This window comes from Helianthus annuus, chromosome 9, assembly GCF_002127325.2.
Source record: "Helianthus annuus cultivar XRQ/B chromosome 9, HanXRQr2.0-SUNRISE, whole genome shotgun sequence".
Taxonomy (NCBI): Eukaryota; Viridiplantae; Streptophyta; class Magnoliopsida; order Asterales; family Asteraceae; genus Helianthus; species Helianthus annuus.
Window position 1 is genome coordinate 183192846 of NC_035441.2, and position 17035 is coordinate 183209880.

Sequence of the window (17035 nt, forward strand, 5' to 3'; positions counted from 1 at the left end):
GCTTTATGCAAGATATCGTAATTTACTTAGTTAAAAGCTTCTAATTACGATATCGGGCATAACTCCTATTTGGGACCAAGAACTGATGTCAAATTTTCGGGACAAGCTTATATATCCAAAACAAAGGTTTTTGTCCTCTCATATTTCTAAAAATCTCATTCCTATGTCAAAAGGGCAAAATGGGCGTTTATAAGCATAATAGCGGAAACTAGCGTATAATTCAAACCACAAGGAACCATGCAATATAACTCCAGAGGGTTATACTACTGAATAATATGGTCCTAATGGAAGCTTAAAACATGGGAGAATCAAGCTTAATCGGGTCAGAACTGAAAAGTCAAAGCATAGTCAAGCTTTTGCGACTTTCGGTTAAAATCTGCCCTTAGATGATTAATTGTCGGATTAGGACTGATAAAACATGTTTATATAATCATTACCAAGTCATTAGAATGTTATAATATAATTTAGAACCTCTGGTTTATTAATTAGAATCATTTTTGTCATTTCTGTCCAGTTTGACTTTTTGTCAAACTACTTTGACCCGACAATTAACCAGTCAAACGAAAAAAATTAGGAGACACCCTTTCAGGGGTTAATCACCTATACTAATGTGGTTTCATAACCACTTTCAATTTGGTCAGTGGTTAAGCCACATGTAATTAAAACGAAAGTCAAACTGATTAAGCACTAAGTTTGACTTTTAAGCAATTAAGCTAAATTAATTAACTAAACAAGTAGTTAGAGACTTACTAATGGTCCTAGCAATCTTTTCTACACTTGAAAGTCTTTTCCTTACTGTTGGAAGCTCCAGATTAAGTCCCACAATGGAATGTTGCAAGTGTGAGTTATGATCACTAGAGGAGGTTCACTTATATAGTGATTTCTATGGTTCTTGATGGCTTCCAGGTGTTTTAGGATGTTAAGAGATCATCCCAAGTGTCCTAGCTAGAGGTTTAAACCGACATATAGCTCCAAACATCGTTACAAACTAGATTAAGGCGGTGGAACAGCCAAACCCGCAGCTGTCCAGCTCTTTCTGTTCAGCGAAGGCCGTCGCGTAGCGCGACGGCAAAAGGCTTCAGGCTCGCGCTACGCGAGTGCCTAGGTTACCAGCTCAACCAGTTTTAAAGCTGGCAATTTCAGTCCCTGCACCTTTTAAACGTGGTTTTAACTTTGTTTCTTGAACTTTTGGCCCTCTAACTTGATTTTTAAGGACTTCAACTCATAACCAAACATCGTTAAGTCCCCGGTTAATTTTGTGATCACCCCAAAAGGCCTTAAATTTCAACATTGACGCTTTTAACCCCTCGTATACGAATACTGTCATAACTTTCTCATACTTTATCGAAACCTCGTGAAATTTTTATCACACATTCTTGTGAGTATAATTTATCATTACAAAGCTTTGGGTCCGCTAAAAGATCACTCAGAGGTATAGCTTAAACACGTTGACACATTTAGCCCCTGTAGTTCGTAATTCCTCACTTTCTTTCACAATTAGTTTTGTATGATCCATGACTTATTCGTTTGAAGGTATAAACATCTTGTAGGGCTATTTTAAAAATATATTTATCCATTGTTGACATTCTGGATCCTTATATTCATGCAGTTTCCTTGTTTGTCAACTTTAGCCCTTCTAATTCAGTCCTTTACACGTTTAAAGTCCATGACACGTGTCGATATAATATTGGACATGAATTTTCGAGGTGTTACAGTTTGTAATGCGATACAAACATAAAGGACGATTTTTGTAATTTACTCATTATTAATTATTTATCTATGTAGACATTAGATGATTATTTTATGTGTGTCTACATAAAATTATATTTTTTTAAAATTACTTTTATCATTTTTTATTGTATAATATTATTTATGTATATATATGTTTAATATATCAAAAAATTTAAGTTCAGCTTGATTTAAACTTTTAGTGATCCGATCTTTAATAGTGATCATCTTTATTATGTTTTTTGTATAATGTTATTAATTATGTAAATATATATCTAACATATAAACAGAACTTATATACATGATAGCATCGTTTAATCTTGAGAGCCTAGTCAAACTCAATATGTGAAGCCCAAATTCATTTATTTAAAGAGCTTTAACATAAACTCCAATTTGTTTAAACTCAACTTTAGTAGTACACAAGTGACTCGACTTGTCTATATCCCTTATTTTTCCTTATAGTTAAAGAGAGCCGCATATGCATGTATGGATTGTATATGTTTATACACCATACATTTTTCCACACCATATTGGTATATCTCGGTTTACTTGTCTTCTTTGCTTAAGTCTAATTGGGCTTAGTTTTTCAATCTCCTTATGTCTTTATTAATCACCATTATCCTTGGACTAGTCCTCATGATCATAACTCATAAGGGACAACTTTTGCTTAACCCCTCGCCCTCATCTTCTTGCCTTTCCTAATAGTTAACATAAGCCATTTTATGCGTTTTTTATTTGACAAAGCTTCAACGTGACTAAAAAGAGAATTTCTATAAATGCATACTAGTGTCTATATGTAATTGTGTAGTTAAATTATGTATAATAATACACATGCAAGTTCAAATAAACTTGTTTTGACCAAAATTATTGATTGAACTGATAACTATGTTATCGGAAAACGACAAACCAAAACGGTCAGGCTAGTTGGGTTGGTCAGTGACTCGGAGTTGCCGGTTTTAATGGTTTGAAGGTTTGAACCAGTTTTTTTAATCGTTTGTTCTTATTAAATCGTTTAAAATGATAGAAAAAAAGGTACATAAGTATACATATATTAAATTAAATTAAAATACTATAAATAAGCAACATGTTTGGGCTTATAGTTTTTATACCCTTGGTTTTGAGAGTTTTACAAAAAAAAAATAATAAATAGATTTTTCCTTTCTAACTCTAAAGTTCAATCTTTGAGAATTTAACTCATTTAATTAATTTGATTTTTCACTTCTAATTCAATTGTTTTAATCTTTTGCACTTTTAACCCCTTTGATTTTTTACTTTTAACCTAAAGTTTTTCATCGTTTACAATTTAACCACAATACTTGTTTACTTTCAACTTTGGTCCCTTATAGTTTTCCGTTTAATGTTTCGTTCTAAATTTTCCGAGTTAACACGCTGCAACGTGCGAGTGGGGTTCAAAAATTTTTCATCTATTTTTCACCATTTGACAGGTCCGTTTCAACACGTCTATTTTTTCCCGTTTGATAGATCTTTTTCAATGCATGGGTCAGAAATCAACTTAGTTATTCTTTGTCTATGTTTTACTCACAGACTTGTGGTCATGTAAGAAACATTTGTCTTTCATCTAATATGATATATAACAAACGAATCGCCCGTTGCATTGTGGCGGATGGTAATTATATATACACTTAAAAGGCTATGTCGGTGGACCAATCCGACATAGCCAAGTGTAGCCTTCTGATTGGCAACAACAATTTAATGCCTTTAACCTTTGACTTTTCTGATTTACGTGTTTAGTCCTTCTATTTTAGCTTTCCTAATATACGCATTTAGTCCCTCAATTTAATAAATTTTATTACCCATTAGTTAACTTTGATTATATACATATTTAGTCCATCTACTTTAACTTTGTTTATATACATATTTACTCACTCTACTTTTACTTTTATCCAGTTAAGTATTTCACGGTTTCGCCATTTAGAGTTTTTTTTCCTCCGTAACATGATGAACCAAAGGCAATCCAACTAAACAATATTGTTTCCGCTATCGGTATTATTGGAACCAATATTTTTTTTTCTTTTAGTATTTCGTTGGTTAGTGTTTTTTTATACATACATGGACGTTTCGATTCTCCTTTTCCAATGATTTTATGTAATCTCTTTCTTTTTTCTTTCTTTTTTGTGGTTTGTTTTTTACTTATAACATTTAATTTTCAGCATTGACTCTTACAACCTCTTAACCTTCTAAATATTTTTTAACCAACTTTTACGTCTTTACTTTTATTTACGTGTCGATATAAACTTAAGTTGATTTATATTTCGACATAATTTTTTTTTGTCTTTTGTCAATTTGTAGCATTCACACTGACAACCTTTTTACATTCTAAATACTTTTCTGATCGAGTTTGATGTAAGACACATGTCAAAATACTTTTGTATCGAATCAAAAATCGGGTTGCCCCGCCGCGAAGCGCGGGTGTAATACCCTAGTTCTACTTAAAAAACTAACCTATAAAGCTTAAACAATGGTCAAAATGTCAAAAGTAAACCGTGAACAAACTATACAAGAGATAATTTTTACAACATCCACACATAACACTACAAATGGTATTATACTATTTTTGAAAAACCAACTTCCGGGATCATCTAGAAGTTCAAGAGGGTCTTGTCAAGAACGTGACAAGAGAATTGTAGCAACCCACCGGGTCCGGGTCATCCACTAGTTAGAGGTCGCTTATCACAGGTCCCGCCCACACAACCATGCATGCATGACCATTGACTATATACAAATACCATCAAAATTTAGAAAACTTTTTCCTTGCATGATGTCGCCAATGATGTCATGTGGCAAACCTACACTTCAATTCTAACACCACGATCCCCTTGATTTTGACTTTTATGTGTTTTCCTTATTATACCATTTCAGTTTCTTGACTTTCTCTTTTTCTTTTTGTTTTGTAATAAAATTCATTAGGATGTGTGTGAAAAACTGTCTTGCAAGAATAGTTTAGCATAGTTACAAAATATGTAAGTGTCAATGAAAAATGTTTTTATTCAAGCATGCGGGCTGTAAACGAACCGAACGTTCAGCGAACAGTTCGTGAACCGTTCGGCGGGAAGTTCGTTTATGTTCGTTCGTTTAATAAACGAACGAACATGAACAAGAAATTTCGTTTGATTAGTTAAATGAACGAACATGAACAGAGGTCTCGTTCGTTCGATTGTGTTCGTGAACGTTCGGTAAGGTGTTCGTGAACATTCGTTGATTTGCGTTCGTTTATGTTCGTATGTTTGTGTTTTAATTGAAGATCTTTGTGCTTTCTTATAGTTTATTTGTACTTTTTATATTATTAAACTTTTATTTATTTTATTTCCCTAACAATTAAAATAGGAAACCTGCTTTCACATTGTTTATGCATCATTTCCCTTTCATTTCTCATTATTTACATCCACGAATACGATCGACGTCCGTTCCACAATAAGGGATTCAAGTTGGAGTGCTACTCTCTGGGCCATCTATCTTTATCCTTCGTCGCATTCGCCAAATTTATTTGTGTTCCTTTGTGTTCGTGAACCGTTCACAAACACGTTCATTTCCTTAATGAACGAACACGAACATAAAATCTTGTTCGGTAAGTGTTCATGAACCGTTCGTGAACACATTTATTTCCTTAACGAACGACCACGAACAAGGCCTTGTTCGTGTTCGTTCGGTTCGTTTACAGCCCTAAGCATGCGGAAAAGAAAGAAAAATCACCCACGGATTTAGATCCTACTTATTTTCGATACTCGTTTTTTTAACTAGAAGACAGTAGTGTACCTACTACGTATAGTGGTGGGGGCATTGCCCTCTTAAAAAATGGAGTTATTTTTTGTCATAAACCCTAATCACCCGCTTAAAATTTTGGTTAAGCTGTCAATCTCCTCGATGGCTCTATGATTGTCCCCTGTGAAAAAATCTTGGGTCTGGCACTACAAGAAAATGAGAAAAACTTAATAAAAAAATCAAGTCAAGTCATACAAGGGTGGTTTAATTATCTTTTATGTGGTGCATTTAGAGCGATAAGTCAAGTCATATAAGGATGGTTTAATTATCTTTAATGCGGTGCATTTAGAGCGATTGATTGATACATTTGTTCAATAGAATTAGCGGGTGGGAAAATATGCCAACCTAAAATAAAACATAAGTTTTGATAATTGAAACGTTTTTTGACAATCAAATCTTAGGGGGGGTCGGGGCGTCGCGTTGTGGCCCAAAGACCATGCGTGGATTAACGTGATACACCGCCGCCGCCAAAGACCATCATGCGTGAACATGAAAACACGTTGTGGCTATGACGCGTGAAGATTGATGAAAGTTACCGATGATGAAGACTGCGATGATGAAGATTAGTTAATTTTGAACTAGTGATGGGCACCCCCACTAAAATTAGGGGTGCTAAACGGGTCGTGTTCGCGGGTTGGCGGGTTCAACCCGACCTGAACCCGAAAATTTTACACCAACCCGAACCCGACCCGAACCCGAAAATCGTATCATACATATGAACCCGAACACGACCCGAACTTTCGTGGGTTAACCCGAACACGACCCGTTTAACTGAGTTTTTAAATTTTTTTTTTCTGAAATTAGTATACTAAAATTAAAATTTACTTAAAAAACACAAATATATATAATAACTAGGGTGGTAGTTACCCGCGCGTTGCGCAGGAACGCGGTTGAAATTCAGAACGTATAGCACACCATAACAACCGATAAATAAATTTGTAAAATTAATTAAAATTATATATTAATTGGTTGCGCTATTTGTGCTGTAACCAGGCTTCGAACATCAAAATAATAACAAAAGGCAAAACGATATAGTAAATAACAAAGGTAAACGAAAATAGAAAACGATAAAAACTTGCGTAAAACTTGATTAAAAAGTATTTAGAAAGTTAAGGGGTTGTAATAGTCAATGTTAAGAATTAAAGGTTAAAACTAAAAAAACTATTAAAAAGTATATAGAAAGTTAAGGGGTTGTAATAGTCAATATTAAAAATTAAAGGTTAAAACGAATTAAAGGTTAAAACTAAAAAAAACTATTAAAAAGTATTTAGAAAGTTAAGAGGCTGTAATAGTCAATGTTAAGAGTTAAAGGTTAAAACTAAAAAAACAAAAGCATAAAAGACAAAAAAAAAAAAAAGTTGTTCATAAGCACTGTTCAACTTCTTTATATATATATATATATATATATATATATATATATATATATATATATATAATATCATATTTAAAGAGTTAATTGCTAAATTCGTCCTTGAGGTTTAACTCAAATTGCTAGATCAGTCTAAAATCAAGTTTTGTTGCTAAAACAGTCCCTGAGCCTAGTTTCTGTTACTATTTCAGTCCAATTAATTGACGCCGTTAAAACCTTCCGTTAATGAATGGGTAAAATTGCTAAATTCGTCCATGAGGTTTGACTCAAGTTGCTAGATCAGTACAAAATCAAGTTTTGTTGCTAACAGTCCAGGTAATTTTTTGAATTTGTTAATTATAAACTTATTTAGGTATATAATTTTTCTAGACTTGCATTAATTTTTTGAATTTGTTAATTATAAAATTATTTAGATTATAAACTTATTTAGGTATATAATTTTTCTAGACTTGCATTAGTACAATATTTAAATATAATAGTATGTACAGTTGTATGTTAAAATAAGTGAAAAAACAAACCTATATACTAAACAAAAAACAAACATACTTGTTTATATCAAATTACATACTTAGTTGTTTCAATTCAAACCTGTAATAGAACAGTGTGCATCATTTAATTAACTGCAAAGAGTCATTATAAAATATAAACGTATAATTAGATAGTTTATCTATGATATATAATTTTGTTTGGTTAACTTGCATTTAGATATTAACAACTGAATCTCCACTTTTGTACCTGCATTGTTTATCATGTGATCAAATTATAAAATTTTAAAAAATAATAATATTCAGTTAGCGAAATATTAGGTATTTTTACCATGTTTGCAACTGCTGATTTAAATTCCCACCGGTTTTCAATTGATAGACGAAGAAACTATCATGTAGTCGATAAGTGGGGTACGTTGAAACTCCCAATTACAGCCTCTATATAAGAAGCACCACAATTAATTTTTCTATAATAAAATAGGTAATCAAAGTTTAAGCAAATGGAGCAGATACATATGAAAGCAACAGATCTAAATTCCAAGGTATTTTAACTACTCAAATGTTTTAATACACATACCTTCTAATTTGAAAGTTTCGTTTCACGCTAGGTTGAGCCAGAGAAGGGCCTTGCAACTAATGAGACTGTTCAGACCCACGTCCGTTTTCCAGTCGTTTGACATCCGATATACACCGTGACCTAAAGTGAAGGTTAATATATTTAAAATTGTATAATTAACAAATTCAAAAAATTAATGCAAGTCTAGAAAAATTATATACCTAAATAAGTTTATAATTAACAAATTCAAAAAATTACCTGGACTGTTTTAGCAACAAAACTTGATTTTGGACTGATCTAGCAACTTGTGTCAAACCTTAGGAACGAATTTAGCAATTTTACCCATTCATTAACGGAAGGTTCTAACGGCGTCAATTAATTGGACTGAAATAGCAACAGAAACTAGGCTTAGGGACTGTTTTAGCAACAAAACTTGATTTTGGACTGATCTAGCAATTTGAGTCAAACCTCTGAGATGAATTTAGCAATTAACTCCATATTTAAATTAGAGAAAAATGCTTGGATAGTCCCTGTAGTTTCGTCTTTTTTCACCTTTAGTCCCCAACTTTCTAAAATTATCTCAATAGTCCCCAACTTTTCATTTTTTGTTCCCGGATAGTCACTGGGTCTAACTTCAGTTTGTTTTCTGTGTTAAGAGGGTATGAAATGATAAAAATACCCTTTCCTTAAAAAGGCCAAACCACAGGGACTATCTGGGCATCTTCTTCATTTTTATTTGTAAAACCCCACCACCACACTTCATCTTCAACCTCCACCCACCATCACCCTCCGCCACAGTCAGCCGCCAGTCTACAACGTCAACAAAAGCGACTTCCCTGACGTCGTACAAAAACTCACCGGATCGCCGCCGATCTCCGCCTACATGCGATGTTTTCAGACAAACGTGACCGGATTTGGACACCCTTTGTCGCCGCAAGTCCAACCGTCAACTTCTCTTCCGCGGCCGGAGTTTCCTCCGCCGTCTTCGCCGCTGCCGTTTGGGTGGTCTGCCGCCGTTGTTATCTCCGAGGTTTCCGTTTTCTCCAGCGAAAATCAACTCTGCCTCTTCAATCATTCATTCATTCTCCTGTATAGAAACAAATGACAACGGTTCCACTTGGTGCTCATTTCCGCTATTGTTGTCGCTCAGAAACCCCTAAATTTATTACAGATTCCAAAAAATATAAACACTCTTATCTCTGTTACAATACTATAAGGACTTCTATCCTCAATTATAGCGCCAAAACCTCCCAATTCACACCGTTTTATCATTCTAGGGTTCCGAACACCACCGTCAGAGCTTCCGCTAATAACTCCGGCTCCGACACCGCTGTCCTTGATTCTGCCGCGTCCGTAAGGTTCGACCGAAATTCAAATATGTATATGTATATGTTTATGATAGATGAAACAGATGAATATGCATTGTGTTGTTTGTTTGATTAATTGTAGGAATTATGAATTTCAGTTGAATACTGGTATGAACTTGCTGAATATTGAATTACATTTTTAATAAGTAAAATATGCTATGAATCATGATTATGAATGTGAATCAAGTTTATCAAAATTGAATATTGATAGCTCAAGGTGTGCCATAGAGCAACAAAATGGCAGCTGACTGTAGGATGTAACTTTCCAGGAAAATGGATTCTTCATTGGGGCGTTAATTATGTCAACGACATTGGCAGGTTTCACTAACCAAATGGTGGAGAGTGACTGTGGCGGTGATGGTGGAGAGTGGAGGAGGGTGATGGTGGGTGGAGGTTGAAGATGAAGTGTGGTGGTGGGCTTTTACAAATAAAAATGAAGAAGATGCCCGGGTAGTCCCTGTGGTTTGGCCTTTTTAAGGAAAGGGTATTTTTGTCATTTCACACCCTCTTAACAGAGAAAACAAACTGAAGTTAGACCCAGGGACTATCCGGGAACAAAAAATGAAAAGTTGAGGACTATTGAGGTAATTTTAGAAAGTTAGGGACTAAAGGTGAAAAAAGGCGAAACCACAGGGACTATCCGAGCATTTTTCTCTTTAAATTATAAAATTTATGTTAATTTCTCCTTTTAAGTTTTAATTATGGCATAAAATACACACCCTATTTAATTTATGACATAAAATATATTATAAAAAAAATATAATATAGTATAAATGTGTTAAACGGGTCAACCCGCCAACCCGACCAGGTTGACCCGAACCCGACCCGTTAACCTAAACGGGTTCGCGGGTTCAACCTGAAACTGACCCGAACCCGTTTAGACTAAACCTAAACCCGCGAATTTCGTGTTAGATTCGTGTCGGGTTTTCGGGTCGTGTCAGAAATTCACACCCCTAACTAAAATCCATCACTAGTGATGGAACCAAGTTCGATGACGTGGCGTAACATGATTGGGTGTGGTGAGTGATGGAAAGTGGAGCGCCCCGACCCCATTTAGTAACTCACAAATACTAGTTTAGCATCTATTTCATGATATTCAAGTTGCCTTCTTGGATGATTATAGTCACCTCATTTGGATCATTCTCAAGAACATAACTTATCCTTTTAATTTAAATCTAATATACTGAAAATCTGTTTTTACCATCAGAAATTTTTTTGTTGTATGATAAGGCTCCAAAACCAACTTAAAATTAAAGGAGCCAGTTCTTAGTTAATTCTTGAACTTGCTACATACTTGTACATTGTTGATGATATTATTATATTAAGGACCTCTTCCACATTTTGGATTGACTTGATACACTAGTGTCAATCTCATGCTACACTTCAGATTTTGGGTAACTTGAGTTACAATTTTAAGACTCAAAGCTACTTTCTTTAATGAATGTCTTATTTTTCATAGCAATGGTAATTGCTAGATCTTTTGCAACAAATTAACTTAAACAAGTAAAATCCTTTTTGTACATCAGTTTCACATCTAATATACTGAAAATCTGTTTTTACCATCTCAACAACTTCCTAGGTACTTAGGAACCCTTTTACAGTGTGGTGCTATTGGGCCGGGCTCTATTTGGTATTGACTATTTGAAATTGTTTGTGTTGAAAATAAAGTATATATCTCAAACACTAGCTTATGATCAAATGTATTCTTATGTATCTGAAGGGTACAAGTTCTCGTGGCTTATATCTTAGATGCTTGGCGTCTATTACATTAAGTGTTGCCAATGAGCTGGTGGTAAAGTGGTAAGGGAGAGACCTGGTGATCCAAGTATCCCAGGTTCGATTCCTGCTTCTCCCATTAGTTTGGTGGCACCGGGTGAAGATGGGAGACTTGGCATGTAGCTGGTGATCGCCGGTTCGATCCTTGAACTGAACGGGTGTTCACGCGCTTCGGCCCTAGGTGAGGGTTTTCCCTAGTTCGAAGGCGGGTGTATCCCTGGTGAATTTCGCCAATAGCCCATTTGAAGGATTCAGTTGGCCGTTTAAAAAAATATTACATTAAGTGTTTATTCTAATGTTGATTGGAATGCCTACCCTAATAATGTCTGGCCTTATTTTTCTAGGACCCAAACTTATTGGTTGGAAGCACTCATAAATAACATACGATTGCTAAATCTGGAGCCTTAGTCCATGCTATCGTTGAGATCATAGAGCTTATGTTATTATTACATAAGTTACATATAGGTCCTCGGATTAGGTATGGTAATAGGTCAGGCATGGGACGGGTATGGGTAATCCCATACTTTTACCCAATTCACCAATTGTAAAACCATGTCTCATACCCAACTCAAAACCCGTCCTTTATTTATCGGGCAATTACCCATCAACTATCGGGTATACCCATTAGTGTTTAAAATACACTTTGGATTTTCAAGTATAGTTTTTCTTTCTTTTATAATTCTATGTTTTTAAATAAACTACACACATATAGATATTACCATATAATATCTGACACATCCCAAATACACAACTATCATGATAATATAATTTTCAATTAATAATTTTGTATCTGTAACATATAAATATATATCTTAAAAGAAAGATTTGTTTTCCAATTAATGAAAATATTATATTGAATCATTCCTAAACAAGAGTTAAAGAAAAATAAAACAAAAACGAAAAAATTTTGGAAATAAGATTCGGGTATGTAGTTTCGGGTAATTATATATATATATATGGAACCCATTAAGTGGAAGTTACCTTTGAAATCAATATCATCCGTTCGATTATGCTGAGATTAAATCTGGGCCGTTTAAACTCTTAATTTTAACCGCTATTGAAGGCGGTTCTGAGCGGTTACTTGCAGCAAGCATGTTTTTCTGTCCATGTTCCTACATAACTGAACCGAACAGCACCATCCCACGTTTGAGCAGTTTTTCTGTCCAAGTTTTTGGCAGTTCAGCACCTAAAAAAATGGGTAGTGGTGGATTTAACTGCTCAGTTCCTAAAAAAATGGGTAGTGGTGGTACCTGCTGCAGTTGTGTTCTTCTATATAATGAGAACTTGAGAAGCAGTCTTCACCGTTCACTCATTTTTTTGTCTGAAATAATCACAGCATGGATCACTCACCACCAAAGCCATCAGTTATACCCGAAGACCAGCCTGCTGGACACTGTAACATGCAAATGAAGCAGGTTAACACATTTGTTTTTTTTTTTAAATACTAAATTTTAGTAAACTGCAGAAGCTTCGAAATGGTGCTGAAATAATCAAAAGCGACCAGTTCAGATCAGACAAGGTTCTTTCTATTCCATTTTAATATGCGATTAATACGTACCATACTTTCTGAATTCGGGTGTTGTTCTTTGTGTAGGGTTTTAAAAATTAATAACATCTGACTTACACCATGAACTGAAATGCAGTTTAAACTGTTTATCATACATATGTTAGTATTGAGTTTATTTTGTTCTCATGTATTAAATATCGTGTGGTACAGGAAGATGATATAAGTGTTGTGATCATCAAATACAACCCGTTTTTCAGTCCTTACAAATCTAACTTAGACCGTGAAATCAGCAAAGAGGTCACGTATTTTTGTTTTTCATTGCAGCATGTAATTACACTTTTATTTCAAACTCAATTCTATAGCAAATCTATAAAGACACTTCATATTAAAATATTTCTATAAATGACTAAAACACTTCATCTAAAAACAAATAGTTTATAAAAAAAACAAAATACTTCTTTTTAAACAACATTTTCTAAAAAAATACAAATACTTATCTGTAAAACATAGAGGTACTTTGTATGTTTTTCTAATCTAAGAGTTCAATATTTGAAACACTTACTAGCTCTTTGTTTATATATGTATAAAAATGCTTTGTATAAACCTAAATGTTATTGACAAGCTTTTTTATATTAGTTTTGTAGACTTGCAATATGTAGCAAAAGGTCACATGCGCTAAAGAATTGGAAATGGAGATGGGGCAAAGTGATAGACGTTACGGTTCAGATGATGATCACTGGAAGGAGGATAATGTGTATAACACAGCAGATTCGGTTGTATCTCTTATAAGAACCACTAAAATTCCTCGGGTTTCAGTGCAAAGCAAACAATAAATTGTTCTTGCGTTTGATGCTTAAAAGTTCACTATATTCTGAAATGTCATGGTTTGTTTAAAAGACGTAACTGTTTAAGTTAATCAACGTATCATTTATTCTTTTACAATAACTAAACACCAAATCGATCCAGACTTCAAATCATAAAATTGACAACATATTCACTTACATGTTCGCAAACATTCAGTTCGGCTCCAACATTGAGCTTATTCAGCTTCATAGATCGAGCAAAGCAATAGATTCTTTAAAACTCCAAATTTGGATTCAAGCTTTACGTCTCTACTCCATTCCCGATTCCGTGCATAAACTCCGATATACCTAACTTCACTATAACAAATTGCTAATCAAAATCAACTAATTAAAACCCTAGAAACAGAAATTTGTGCGAACTTGATTACTTACCGGGGTACGGATCTGATTTGAAAGAATAATTAGCGAAAAATGTATTCGATTTGAAAAGAAGCAGTGAATCCACGCCACTTTGTTTCAGTGTTTTGGTTTGGCAAGTGGAGAGTTGAAAGGGGATTTAGGGTTTTGGAGAAGTGGATTACATTGAATATCTAGGTTTAAGTTGTGTTTGGGCCCATTCAACTAAAGCCGTCTTTAACAATATAACATTTCATTTAATTATTATATTTTTTTCACCTTTAATTATTATATTTTTGTTTTCCACCGATTATAATTATAATATAGATAGGAAGCATTTCATTTCTTTAAAGATAATCGATTTTACTTCTTTGTTATTAAATCTATACTATATAATAAAAGAAATCATTTTAGGGACACTTGTCGTCATATTAAGCAATGTCTAATAAATAATTATTATTTTAATTTAATTTCTTCTGATTAATTATAGATAACCCTCATAGTAAATATTATTTAGTTTAATTATTACTTTTATATTTATCTATTTACTTCAACTTCAAACTTAGTTATCTAATTTGATATTAGAGAAAAATATGATTTTGGCCCCTGTAGTTATATCATTTTTACCCTTTTAAAAGATTTTTTTAACATCTGAGCCCTTAGTCTTTTTCTTCTAACCCTTTTGGACCCCAACATCTTTTTTTCTAACCCTTTTGGCCCCTAAAAGTAAATGGATGGGGTTAGTGTTAGGGGTCAAAATGGTTAGAAAAAAAGACGTTGGGGGCTCAAATGTTAAAAGATTCATTTTTAGGCTAAAAGGGTAAAAGTGATATAACCACAGGGGTCAAAATCGTAATTTAGTCTTGATATTAACTATATATTTGAACGTTTTTTTATATAAAATAGATTTTACGAAACTTAAAATAAAATTAACTAATATTATTTATCACTTCTACATTTACAAGTTTTAAATAAAGGGTTAAATTTATTGATACTTCGTTACATTTACAAGTTTTAAATAAAGGGTTAAATTTATTGAGATTTCGTTAACAAATTTTAATACAATAGAATAATCTATTTATATCAATCTAAATCTATGTTATATAATAAAAGAAACCAATGGGAGGATATATGTCATTCATTGAAGGCATCTATTTTTATAGATAATTAATATCAATTAAAAGATAATTATAAAATTAAATTTATTATAAATTTAAACAATTCGTATAGGAGATAATCTAATATTTTAAAATACTTATTAGATTTCAAAATTATTTATCCTGAAATTAACAAAAGATGTACGTTAAATATAAATTAATACAATGTAAATGATTTATTTATTTTATTATACTAAAGTAGTTAAGGGTAGAACCTATTATTTTTATATTATTTATATTAATAATATAAATTAATATTTTATATTATTTGATACATAAAATTACATTTATTCAACTCGTGTAATACACGGGATTCTAACCTAGTAATTTACTAAAACAAACATACTATGAAATTCTATTGTTTTTATTTAAACTTTATTAGTTTATTAATTTAATTTATGACAAAAACACTAAAATGGGTTGTTTTACAGTCGTTTTACATGCAGTTGTACCAATGGATAGGAAGTGTTACGCATGTGTCCCATGTAACTTGACATTATATAAATATAAATATGTTCGACGAAAGAATATATAAGTTTATAAATTAAAATACTAGATTTTAGGAGAACATAGTTGGCCACCAAATGTTTTGTTTTTAAAGCGGTGAATATGTTTGTTGAGTTTGAATGTTATTAATTTCCATCAAATGTTTACTAAATAACAACGTTTAGAATGCATAGAATAAAATACTTATATCATTATACCATTAATATACCCGTCCACCGGACGGGTATCAAACTAGTTGGGTTGGGTATCACCTAGTCTCATACCCGCAAAATTTTTTTTTTCCAGTCTCATATCCGGTCCCATACCCGTCCGGTGTCGAGTATGCCCGCCCTGGATGTTTTAGGACTAGGGTTCGGGTATATGGACTCGGGTATTTATGCCATCCTACCATGGATCCCACCTTATGGTGTGAAAATCTCGGAGCTACATACATTTAGGGGTGTAAACGAGCTAACTTGAGCTTGAGCTCGACTAAGCTCGAGCTAGGTTTTTTTTTTTAACTTATGACTTATGAGAGCTCGAATTCACCTTGTTTCAAGTTTTATTTCTAGAGCTCAACTCGTGAATAGTTTTTCAAGCTCGAGTTTGTCTCCTTTATTATCTATTAATTACTTATGTACATCTAAAATTGTTTTTTTATATATAGCTATACTTATAATTTTTATATATAATATAACATATATTATTTTGTTATTTAAAAAGGTATCTATATTATAATAATAATAATAATAATAATAATAATAATAATAATATATGTGTGTATTTAATAGAAGTATATAATTTATGCTCGAAGCAGCTCGAGCTTAAGAAATTAAGTTTGGCATCGTTAATTAAATAAACCTACATTCAGCGAGCTCAAGAAATTAAGTTTGGCATCGTTAACTAAATAAACCTACATTCAGGATCGTGCTAGGCCTCAAGACTCGGATTGATTCAAGCTTTGTAAGCCAATCTTGAGTAGCTTATGACTGATAGACTCATTTTCAATTTTTCATCCGTGCATGCATTGTACTTAATCTTCTTTTCTTCATTATTATGAGAAACTTCTTGAGATTAATTTGCAATTTATTCGGGAGATTAATTTGCACTTTATTTTGTACATTGTTTTGTGTTTATTCATTATTTCTATAGTTTATCAACATTATGGTTATTTCATTATTTCTATAGTTCATCAACATGTTGATCTTCAAACCATGAGGTTGACTATAAGTCGATTTGGTTATCTATAATCCATGCTTCAATTTTCTTCTCCCGTTAGGCTAATTGTGATGTTAATACTAATTCATGTTATTTGTTGCACATCTTGCATATGTTTGTTTCTTATCTATAGTTATGTTATTTGTTGCACTAACTTGCCTATGTTTGTTTCTTTTCTCAAACAAATTATAACTTCTGGCAGTAGATTTTATAAGGTTGGTTTATGTCCTATCGAGCATTGCCATGTGGCACACTTACGATAGTTAGTGTGATTGCGGGCATGAGACACCTTCGAGTACCCCTTGTGGGTACCGCGGGTAATCCTGGAACACCGTTGCCACCATTTTGGGTTAGGCATGTGGGTTGAGTGTCCGGGTATTAGTCACCAAAGCGGGAAGCCAGATCTG

General features: G+C 33.2%; 1 long non-coding RNA gene across 3 annotated transcripts; it reads right to left on the reverse strand.

The window, feature by feature from the left end:
- Positions 1 to 7474: 7474 nt before the first annotated feature.
- LOC110868786 lies at positions 7475 to 13978 on the reverse strand. 3 transcript variants are annotated; one of them, XR_002552762.2, is made up of 8 exons: positions 13804 to 13978; positions 13571 to 13728; positions 12312 to 12454; positions 12043 to 12220; positions 8177 to 8302; positions 7940 to 8059; positions 7694 to 7800; positions 7475 to 7612 (listed from the first exon to the last, which is right to left on the reverse strand). It is a non-coding gene; the product is annotated as an uncharacterized LOC110868786 (long non-coding RNA). The 3 variants fall into 3 exon arrangements; XR_004868162.1 differs by having other exon boundaries at positions 12043 to 12247; XR_002552761.2 differs by lacking the exon at positions 8177 to 8302.
- Between the last annotated feature and the right edge of the window lie 3057 nt (positions 13979 to 17035).